This window comes from Hetaerina americana, unplaced genomic scaffold (genome assembly GCF_022747635.1).
Source record: "Hetaerina americana unplaced genomic scaffold, ioHetAmer1.1.p SCAF_9, whole genome shotgun sequence".
NCBI lineage: Eukaryota > Metazoa > Arthropoda > Insecta > Odonata > Calopterygidae > Hetaerina > Hetaerina americana.
In genome coordinates, this window is record NW_027287538.1 from 39,658,289 (window position 1) to 39,670,534 (window position 12,246).

Here is a 12,246-nt window from a genome sequence, read left to right on the forward strand (position 1 = left end):
TCTTCTTTCCAAGGGGTTTAATAGCGCACCGAGAAAAGACTCCCTTCACGCCACCAATCCAAAGGTAATGCTGTGAGGTCACTTTAAAACGGACGTTCCACACGCCACGAAATCACTATAATTCAATGAATCACCAAAACCGAACATTTTTTTTCCTATTCACGATGGATTTGCCGCGTTACCTTCTCGAGGGTAGGCCGACCTCTCTCGGGAGCCCGGATTCGTAATTCCTCGTCGTATATTCACGAAAGAACCACCGGGGCACTTGGCCGAAATGTAAATCAAGTCGACCGATTTGAGAGGAACCCACTCCTTAAAGAAATAGTCCTTGAGTAAACACTCGGGTCCCAAACGAATGGTCAATCGGAATTTAGCCCACGCGCCGGATCTCCAGCCGTGCCCTCTGGTACGTCGAAAGGCGCACGGAAATATGAAGGGGAGAGGTCAAATTGTCGAGCGCGGGCTCCCTCAACTATTCGGATCAAATTATCAAAGAGATCCTCGCGATCCAGGTGGTTGTTTTTGTAACAATCTGCGACACACACACACTCACACACACTTACACGTACACATAACGAAGGCGTCGAGCCCTGAGCACACGGGTCTTTGTATCCCCAAGGCGATCCAGAGTGCTCGATGGAAAAAAAACAAATGTGCCTCCCAGAGTCTGGACGAAACTAGGTGCAACACGCCGATATCACGAAGAACAGCACTGTTTGGTGGCAACTCAAAAACTTCGTTCGTTGATGGGGGCGGGGTGAAAAGGGTAATAGTTTATGGAGGGAGTTTGAGAGAGGTGGCGGGGAGAGTATACGGCTACCAAGAGAAAGAGAGATACATATATTATATCTAGATAAAGAGAAATGGGAGAAAAAGGGGACAAAAACCGTCGGTTCGCAATACAACTCTCGTAACCGTCACGGTCGCTATCCCGCCGACGACTGCATACGGAACAGCCCCTTGAAAACAGGCGGCCCCCCCTCCCCACAACTTGCGCGCCAGCGCTGTGGAGCGGTCGAAACGGGAAACGCGGAGATGTGTCGGGAGAGAGAGAAGGGGGGGAACGAGGATATAGCAGGGTGGAGAGGTGGGGAGGAAGGAGACGCAGGGTTTAAGGATAAAGGGTAAGGGGAACGGACGCAAGCGCGGGGGGGCGGTGGCGGGGTTTACGGGGCGTAGGAGGAGGAGAAGGCAGATAGAGGGGGGAGGGAATTGAAGAGGCCTGGATAATTCTGACGGCGAAGAGCAGAGGGGGGTGGAGATTAGGGCAGATGATGTGGAGGTGGCGGGGGGCTTGTATCGGCGTACGTGTTTGTGTGGTGTGGGAAAGGTGAGTAGAACATTTTTTTTCTTCTCTCTGTGTGGGAGGCATGTTAGGCGAAAGGGTGTACCCTCGCGCCTCTCTCTTCCTCCCCTGAGGTACGGCATAAACTTTAAGTGCAAGCGGGGTGAAACAGAAGCGTTACCTTTCCGATACCGGGTAAAAGGCTCCTTCTGGAGGTGGGGATCTTATTTTTTCGCTTTGCTGGTCATTCGCGCCATTCAAAATTTTAACGCTCACTACGCTCATATTATCTCTTTAAGTTCATCGAGAAGGCTCAAAATATTTTTCACGCCCCCTTTCTTTACGTGCGTATTTAAAATTTCTATTCGTATGGAGAGTTTGAAAGTGGGCCATAAATGATTTGATCGTACAAGCTGTGGCTAGAGGAGGTGTAACACTCGAATATACATTATTTCAACTGAGGTATTTAATAATATCCGAATCCATATGTATCTTATTTCCTCAGGAGCATCCGAGTTCTACGTTGAGAATATGGTCTACGCCAATGGTTTTGATGTGTTTAAGAATTTCGTAAGATCAAGAATTATATTCCGTCAATGTAACTGCATAGTGCAGTATGATCAGATTTGATAAGAAGTACTTGAGGAAAAAGATATTAATATCAGTTGCAGCAATCATAATGTACATCCAATCGTGAATCAAATTTTTAGATTGTTGAACGTAAATGTTGTGATGCAATGCACTATTTTACTATTGGCTGAATCATTACACCTATTTTGGTTCTGTACTCAATAGACCATTTCATCTGAATACATTTGTATTTTGTATATTAATTTATGGCATCTATAAATTTCATACCGTTCAAATGATCACGTCACCTCCAATGACCTAAATCATCACCTTTCCCTGATTGGTAAATAGTTGATGGGAGACTTTAGTTCTCAATAAGAAAAATAAATAAAATTATATTCATTCAATGAATAAATAAACGTTTTAATGTTCAATGTGTAGATAAAAAATTTGGCGTTTACCCGTCAGTAATTTGTTAATTGGAGGCAAGAAGCATAGATACTTTTATAGTTGTCAAGTCCATGTTAATGAAATGAAATCGTGTCCCTAGGTGAAACTAATGCATTATGGTGTGAAAACGAAACCACTCAATTTTGAACTTAAAAAAATTTGAAAATTTGCTTTTAAAAAAGAGGCTTTAATTAGACCAGCCAATCATTTGAGTAAAATGTTTATTTTTAAGATAAATTAAAAAGTATTTTATTAAAGTATAGGAAATTAAGTAAAAATACAGATTGCATCTATTATTTTTTAATGTTAGTAAAGTAAGATTACTTGGAAAAGTAATAGACAAAAAACCACATGAACAAAATGCGGAATAATACCTGAAATAGAATAAAATCAGGTAAAACTTAAAATATATTATCGTTAGAAATTGAAAATATAAGAGCAGCGAAAGGTAAATCAGCTATAAAGGAAGAAGAATATTAGAAAAGGAAGAGATCACGGGAGCGTTGTAAAAAGCAATCCGCTAAGAAGATATTTAGCAATAATAATAGCCAGGGTTTACCGAGTTTCAAAGGTAGCTTTTTGGTCGATCATGGCTCTACACAATACTATACTTATTGTTATTAATTTACATGAAACGAAATGTTCTTGACTCCATTACCTCATATGTTATATCACTTCATTCGGCCCTGTATGCTTTCTAGAGTCCTTAATTTAATCCACAAATCCATGTCTTTCCCCCCTCTATTTCACTTTTCTACCAGCAATGACGTTTAACAAACGTAAAAATATACTACAATTAAAATATTAATTGTAAAATTGAGGCAACTATACCACGTGGGAGAGTATTCTTTCAGTAATAGAGACAAGAATTGGAATTCGGGGTAACAAAACAAAGATTATAAAAATCTATTGGACTAATGGAGAATATTTTAGAGCAGTCCTACAAATGTAATAATTTCAAAGTATGAAGACCATGCGCCTTGACCGAGATTCGATCCCGGATTTTCGATGCCCTGTTTAAATGCAAGTCATTGAAAACAATTTTTACATTTTGACATAATAGCATTGACATGCGCAGTAGCGGATACCTCCGTTAAAAGTTATTACCCCGGCATCTCCCGCCGTTTCTTTGAATCAGTTCTACCCTAGTCAGAAAAATGGCATTGCTATGAAAACATGAAAATGACAAAAGCCTTACGTTTGAAGAAATAAATGAATTATTTTACAATTTTTTGAGCATTACTTCTTGCTCACATCAGATGGCATGGTGAATGTGCCTCGAAAGATCAAATTTTATGACAAATGCATTCATAAAAAATCTCATATTTACGTAATAATATTTAAATATATCATTGGAAATAGCTTCACTAGTCAACATTTAACCTAATTATTACACTTTATATCATAGTTTCAAAAATGGAAGGCTGCATTAAATTTTGTTAATATTATTTTTAGGGTTGCGTTTTGAAGAAAACTGATTTTAAATAAACATTTTCCATTTTTACAGAATTATATATTCTTTTATTCGATCTTCCTCTTTTTAAGGATGTGAGAATTATTATTGATTTTGGTTATTGGTATTCGGATATTGCACGTATATAAGTGGGATAAAAATGTAATAAACGTTTAGTTTGGTGGAATAGCTTTCAATAGTCATTCCATGTTTAAACTCGCAATAATAACTTTGTTCTCAAGAAATAGAAAATGAAGTCTTTCAACGAAACGGTTCGACATGTGAACCGATTAGGAGGCCTCAGTTTGAACTTCCGTACGGGCATATGCTGCTCGCAAGTGATCTCCCTAAAATAAGTGTTTTAAATATTCAAATTGACTACTCAAATACAGTGAAAAGCTTAGGAGTTTATCTAAGCAGCAACTTAACCTGGCGCGAGCAAGTAAATGCCATTTCTAATAAAGTTCACAAAACTCTTTACACAATGAAGCATTTCAGACACCTAAACCCTATAACATTACGCCAGAAGCTTGGTCAAACGTTAGTATTACCACATCACAAAATTACTAAGGCTCCAATATTCTTGTCTACGATTCATCTTTAATATGCGTTTTAATGAACGTTTAACTCCTTACTATAAAATGTTGAATTGGTTAAAACTCGAACAGAGGAGAGTGCTTCAAAAGGCCTCACAATTATTTAAAGTTCTGAATTCAAAAACCCCTTCATATTTATATGAAAACTTTATATTCAATCCACTTACGACAAAGAGATCAACCCGCATTACAAAAACATTCCATCTTCCCAAATACCGCACGGCTATATATGAAAACTCATTCAGTATTTCATCCTGTAAACTATGGAACTCTTTGCCTAATAAAGTCAAATTATCCAGGAACACATTTCAATTCCTCAGAAACATGTTTGAATATCTGTCTACCACACTACCAAAATGACCTTATTACTGTTCTATCAGGCTAAATATTTAACTATTGTTCTTTGTATTTGTATGTATGTATTGTACTATATGTTTCATTCAACTGATGTTAAATTATGTTTTGTGACTGGTTTAATTACCTTATTCTATGGATTATGTAAACCTGTTTCACTCCATAGGTTTCAAAACCTCATGTAACATGTATCCTGCTCCAAGGGACTTTGCTCCCAGAGCAATAAAAATTGTTTATTATTATCAATAATACGGGAAAAATATTTTTTGGCCGCATTGCTCATATCATAATGTTTGATGTGTCAGTTGCCTGGAACCAAGAACATTACAACAAAAGACATAGTTTTTTGAGTGAAACAGCAAATAACTTTTCATTTATTAAAATAAATTTAAATTAAATTGGATACATCGATGTGTTTTAATTAAAACCACCAAGATATGTCAAAAATCATGGAAATATAATTCTCAAAATCCCTTATCATTAATACCAGATTATAGAAAGAATGAATTCCAATTTTACTAAGGTAAAATTGGGTATACTACGGCATTGCTAGTTCATTTTGCAAAACTTTTCGTATTTAGTGATGCACACTATTGTCGTATTCAACACCCTTCAAGATAGATACACCGGAGTGTAGATGAGAACGCATAAATTATTTATTGACTCAATTCGGAGGAATTGAGACTTTAAGACCGTTCTTTCTTCTAACGTTTGGATGGCACATAGAAGACAGTTACATACACCCAAGCCCTAGGCAGAGGATAAACCAAATAGGTGTGAATTGAACCCGCGACCTCGGTTAGCCGGCGAGGACGTTACCCCGCCGCCACCGGGACCGGCAATTGAACGATTGATGACGAAGAATTGTATTAAACACACTTAAATCACAATTTCCATGAAGCAATGTACAAATGAGAGTTATATCAGAAGTACCCGACCAAACAAAGACAACATAAAAATTTAGGAAAAAAAATTATTTATTTTTCAACATAATCTCCTTTCAGCTCTATTCACTTTTCCCTGCGATGATCAATAAGTTCGCTACCCTTTTTATAGGAAGAACTGTCTTGCTCCTCAAAATAGCCTTTAACTGCCTATATCACTTCTTAACAGTTGGAAAATCTTTGACCACCGAGCCATTTTTTTCAAGTTTGTGACCAGGAAATAATCCATGGGGCCTTAATCTAGCGAATGGGGTGCATAAGGTAGCAATTCAAACTTTAATTCATGATGTCTGCCCGTTGCAACAACGAATTTGTTAGCTGGTGAATTGTCTTGATAAAACAGCACTTTCTTCTTTGCCAAATGCGGCCGCTTTTGCCTGATTTTTTCGCCCAAACATTGCAGTGAGTTCGCGTAATACTTGCCGTTGATAGTTCTTCCTGCTCAAGATAGTCAATGAGAATCATTCCACGCGGATCTAAAAAAAACCTACGCCACGACCTTGGCAGCAGATGAAACGGTCTTCTTCTACGGAGCCGGTTCTCGCTTTTGATTCCATTGTTTTGATTGTTCTTAAGTCTCGAGTGTGAAGAAATGGACCATTTTTTCATCCATTTTATGAAAAGGCAAAAAAGTTCTGCTTTGTTGCTGTGAAAATTTGCTAAACACTCAATTGGGACATCTTCATGACACTGGTTTTGCTCCAGTGTAAGCAAACGCGGCACCCATCTTCCACACATCTATCTCTCATGTCCAAATTTTCTGTTAATATTTGGTGTACCGCACTTTTTGAAATGCCTACTATGTCTGCTAGCTCACGCAATTTCAGTATACCATCACTCAGTATCACTTTGTGGATTTTCTTCACCGTTTCTGGAGTCGTCAGTACATTTTGTCGACCAATGCGATGCTCGTCTTGACAGCTCGTATAGCCTCGTTTAAACTCTGCTACCCAATATTTTACTATTTCAAACGAAGGAGCAGACTCACCCAGGATATAATCCAGTTCAGCTTTTATATTGGTTGGGCTGAGGCCTTTCAAATAAAAGTATTGGAACACATAACGATGACAAATTTTCTTCATTTCGACAAATTCGCCAAAAAAGTTTACTATTGATGCCTGCCAAACAAATACTAAACCAAGTGGCGTCTTCAAATTTGAAAAATATGATTTATGGATTGCGTGTTTTCTAATTGAGTAATACTTTTAGCAGCTACCGTCATCTCTAGGTCAGGCATAGTACTTCTGAGACCACCCCCGTATTAGCGATTTTTTTCTGTCACCAGCCTTTCAAAATTCACAAAATTAATTTTCCAATTGTTCTCAAATTCATACATTCCCGGCGGGCAAAAAGGCACTTTGATGTGTTTGCAATCGCTCAAGTAGACGTAGACATCAATTAAATTTTAATAAACTCTAATCGCGAATGGAACCAGAATTTCCTTAACTACTAAATTACAATTTTATATACATACTTATTCGTTGAAGCGACTAAATCTTGTTAGGAAAAGCGAATACAGAAGCATTATTGATTAATGACACGCAAAAAAAAACAAATGCATCACGCGCTCCCGATGCCATAAACCTAAGTGATTCACATAATTTTGAGCATTCGAGACTAATTAAATTTGACACAGAGGTTATCAGCGTCAGAATTGTTTTCTCCTGCATTATAAACGTGTATTGCGGAGTTTAAAATGGAAAACCACTCACATGATTCAAACCGTTCTAAGAATTAAGACGTAGGTCGAAGTTCTTTTACTACTCTTGCCGTCTCTCCCCCTTTCCCGTCCGCCCCCACAACCTTACCTTTCCCACTTGGGTTTTATTTATTATAATTCATGTCCCTTATTATTTATGTTTCTTCTCACCTTATTATATCCTTTGTAACTTATTACCTCTATTCTAATATTATTAATTTTCATTCTACACTTATTATACGGGTTCTCCAATGCCCTGATTAAGGAATGACTGACCCTTTGTCTGACTGGCTGACAGGCGTAATATAACCTGAAAAGCTGATTGATATTAAGAGTTAATTACACTCCAATCTCAGGCCTTCCCAAGAAATCGTTGACAATTTTCTTTATGTATGTAGAAGAAATAACAGGTGTAATTTAGAGCTCAGGCCAATTCCCGTGTCTAGCACTTTTCATTCAGACTGTTTATCCGTACCCATCACTTGCGGAGTCTTAGTATGTACAGATTCCACATAAGTCGCCTATTCACCCAGTCTACTTATGCCTGATATTTCTGCTACCTAATTGTTCGTGTACGCGTTCTATGTCAGCCTGACCTTTTCAACGGAATTACCCATTTGTGTCTTTAGTGTAGTCAGTAGCGTGATTACTAACAGTTTAACATTAGAGCAAAGGATGTTGCATGAATGATGTACGGTCGCCAACTCCCAAGAGCCCCTAAGTAGATCTCATAGTACCAAGTGTTTTTTGTGGAAATATTGCGCGTATCAGATGTAGTACGACTGCTGATTCAATTAAAGGATTCAATCCTCGTTACAACTGAGGGGGAAGTATTTATTTTTCATGCGATTTTCAAATCGCAAGCCAGGAAGAAATGTGAGCGGAAACGCCTCATTACTCGTTTCGCTGAATAGGTGTAGCATTGATATGTAATGGGCTGATTGGCTCAAAGACTTTTTATCTAGCAAAATCCATAGCCAATTGGAAAAGACTAGTCATTAAAATAGCATATCATTTAACCTTCCTGCTTAATCTTATTCCAATTTACGAGGTCTGTTCAAAAACTTCCCGAACTTTAGTCCCTACAAATAACTCACTGACAATTTTTTGGTATGGGTCCCCTTCAAATTAGTGACCTTCTCAAAGTATACACCGATTCTAACGGTATTTTCCATGCTTGAAAAAATCCTGGAACGCCTTTCAGAATGCTCATTAGCTCCTCCGTCGAATTTCCCTCTCTCTCTGGAAAGGTGGCACATCATTTGTTTTTGTCAAGGTTATAGTCCTAACTAATTATATTATTACAAAAAAATATCAGCATCAGCAAACATGAATTAGAGAAATATTTATTCCAAAAACTGGCAAAACCTTTTTAATATCATACACTCAAATAAAATGCATGAAATCCAAATAAACTGCGGGAGATGCCGCAACAGTAACTTTTTACGGAGTCATCCACTAATGTGCATTTCAATGCAACAATTTAAGAGTGTAAAAATCACTCGCCTTGACCACACTCAGAAATTGTAACATTAAAATGTATAAATTTTACCGTTATACTTAGTTATTGATATTTTATACTTACGTGCACAGTGCTAGTGTAGGGGTTCATATTCCAACGTTAAGCTGTTCATATGATGAAATAAAAGATAAATAAAAGAAAGACTAAAAGAACTTCTAGAAGCAATAATAGGAAAGGAGGAACTAATCGTGATGGTAGATTGGAACGTTGTGGTTGAAGATAGCAGTGAGGGAGGCAGTGTGAGAAAGTTCAGACTGGGGAAACGGAAGGCGGAAAAAAAAGACTGATCTAACATATTTTGCAGAGAGCATCGGGGATTAAAATAAGAATGGGAGATACCAAGGGGAAACAATGTATTTAATTGACCACCTACGTACTTATTAGAAAGAAATACAAGAACCAACTTAAGCAATAAACATAAGTGCTACTCTAGCGTATATTTAATAAATATCAATCACTGTCATATGGTCATGAACAACGGACTTCGGTACAAGGTGTAGAAAGTTATACTGGAACCCAAATAAAAAACACAAATATGTTGAAGGAAAAGCATGCACAGAAAATTTCGCGGAGAACCATGACAGAAATATTTAGGGCAAAATAAAGTATGAACAGCAAGACAATGGAATGGAAATAAATAAATCCACAACTGATGTAGCATTTGAGGTACACGTAGGTTAGGTGGAGAAATCGAAGCGGCAATGGAATATAATTCAAATAGTACCAGGAATCGATACAAGAGAAGTGACAAGAGGTAAATAAATGACACAGAGGCAACTGAGGTTAAAATGTTGCAGGAATAAGTTACACTAGAGTGAAAAAAGGCCAAGAAAGAATAAGTAGCAACTTGCAGCGAGGAAAACTATTACAATACAAAAAACATTGAAAGGTAAACAGGTAAAGAAACAAAACATTTCGACGGTTTTAATTAAAGAAGTAATGCTAGAAGAAATAGACGAACGGGACCAAATAGTACAGAGAAGTGAATTTGAGACAGCCGTGAAAGATTTAAGGAAAAATAATGCACCAGAAGTTGATAATATAAACAGAAAAAATAATCAAGGGAAGCGGGGTTTAACCCTCTTCTATGAATAATCAATGATAGCTTTGAAAGTGGGAAACTACAAGACGAAGGAACCAAGAACCTCAAAGAAACTCAAAAATAAAAACAAGGCAAAACATTGTGCCTGATGTCTCACGCATTATAAATATATACTCCTGAATTTTATATATATAATACTTGGCGTTTGAAATTCACACACTAGGGTAAGGGGTCACTGCCTTCCCCTGTGCCGGTTATGAGGTCTGGTACCCGAAAAATCACAGTTTCGGTGGAGCTGAGGATGCTCAAAAAGGTTTGCTTGGGAATCGATCCCGGGCCCCCTCGTCAGTATTCCAACGCTCTACCCCTGGACTACCGCGACCCACGGTATATAATATATATATATATATATATATATATATATATATATATATATATATATATATATATATATATATATATATGCATACGAAAAATTTCTGCTTGAGTTCTTTTTTTATCTTCCCTAAAACAACTTTTGTTTCTTCTTTACTGTCCTCCATAATTTTTTTTTCCTTCATCCTTGAATATATGATTTTGAATTAAGGGGATTTCTGCTTATATATAAATCAAATTTTATGAAACTAAAGCAAGTGAGCGTGCGTAAAAGTGCAAAACAAGCCTACCCACATGGTCGCTGAACCGTGTTAGCGGTGACTTAAAATATCACTAAACAGTAGCAAAGAAGACAAAAGAAAAACTTTTCAAGGGGAGTGAAACGAAAGAGGGGATACGGTATGAGAACAAGGAGAATTTTGTTAAGTTTGTGAAAACTAGGGAGTTTGTAAATTTAGAGGTTTCGTATGCGTGCTGATTCACGAGTTCAAGCCTCTGAATTTGTGAATGGAAAGAGAAATGGGATAGGAAAAACGCATTGAAGTAGAGGATTGGCTTGAAAAGTAATGAGTATAAGGATAAAAGGAGTAGGCGGGAATGCGATTTCATTTGAAAAGTCCTTGCTTATGTAAATGGTGAGGGAAATTATAAATATTATATTGCAGTAGGAAGGTTTGTATGAGAATAGAGATGAAAACTTGGATCTTGGAAACGGAAAACTTGGGAAATGAAATGGAAGGAGGTTAGGGAGTAGATCATAAAAGTTATGTGAGGATGTGTGTAACTTTGAAAGAAGGTAGCATTATGAATAATGTGGCATGTTTTCCAATGGACATATTTGCAGTGCTTGTGGCCGATGAAGGAAGGTTTCAAAAGAACCTGGTAACGAGTAATCGATTCTTAAAAGTATTGAAAGTTTGTAGGTTGTTTGAACGATAAAAATGTGCTATTGGGGGAATAGTGGGAGATTTTTTAAATTGTTTGAATTATATATCCGTCGATGAATATTATAGTTGAGTTCAATTCTTTCACTATAAAACCATTTTGAGTCATATATCCGGGAAGCAGATGCCACATAGGCGCAGTGTAAAGGGTCTATGGTCTGGAGCGTATCTTTCGATTGTAAGGTGTACGGTAGCACACCCACAAATATTTGGAACTTAACTTTTACATTTTCATTTAGAAAACAGTTTCATGGTCCTTCCGAAAAACTAATGTCAATTTAGTCCGAGACAAATTTTAAACTCGATTAACCCATTTCACCTTCAACATATTTATTTAAATATTGGCAAGCACAGTTTTGCTTGATTGTCAATTATTTGTACAAAAATATCCCAAGTCTAGAAAAATGTTGCGTTAGAAAATTTATATAAATATAACTAAATTGGAAATTTTTTAAATATTTTATAAAACGAACAAACAGAAAAGTCACCCTTATCACTTAAGCAGTTGATATTTAACGGTGAATATCTGTTTTTATATTTATTGGACTGGATTACTGTATTAAAAATCACTATTGAGAAGGTTTAATCGCCTGATGAAGTTTAAAACTAGTATTCTATTCCAATTGCGTGCTTCCAGCGGCCCTTTGATCACCCGACGAACAAGTTGCATACCAACCGAGCAATTTGAGTTGACTCATTTTCCAAATGCCCAGCTGCTCGAGGACAATTATTCTGGTAGCCTATAGACGCGGATACAATGCAAAATGTCTCATTCTGGTAAAGGCACAGACCTTCTATTCGGTTTGGTGAGGTCCTCATCGAGATCTTGGTGGCATTCGCAGAGTTCTAATTTCAAAAAGGAGTTAAAGGACTTCATCGCGAAGTTTAATCGGATGTCAACTGTCATAGTACTTGTAGGCAGGCTATGTTTAAAAGATATTTTGCTTTCAAGCAGCTGTACCAATTACAAAAGAACGTTCAATAATTTATTGTTAGGCTTCTAGTATTTTTT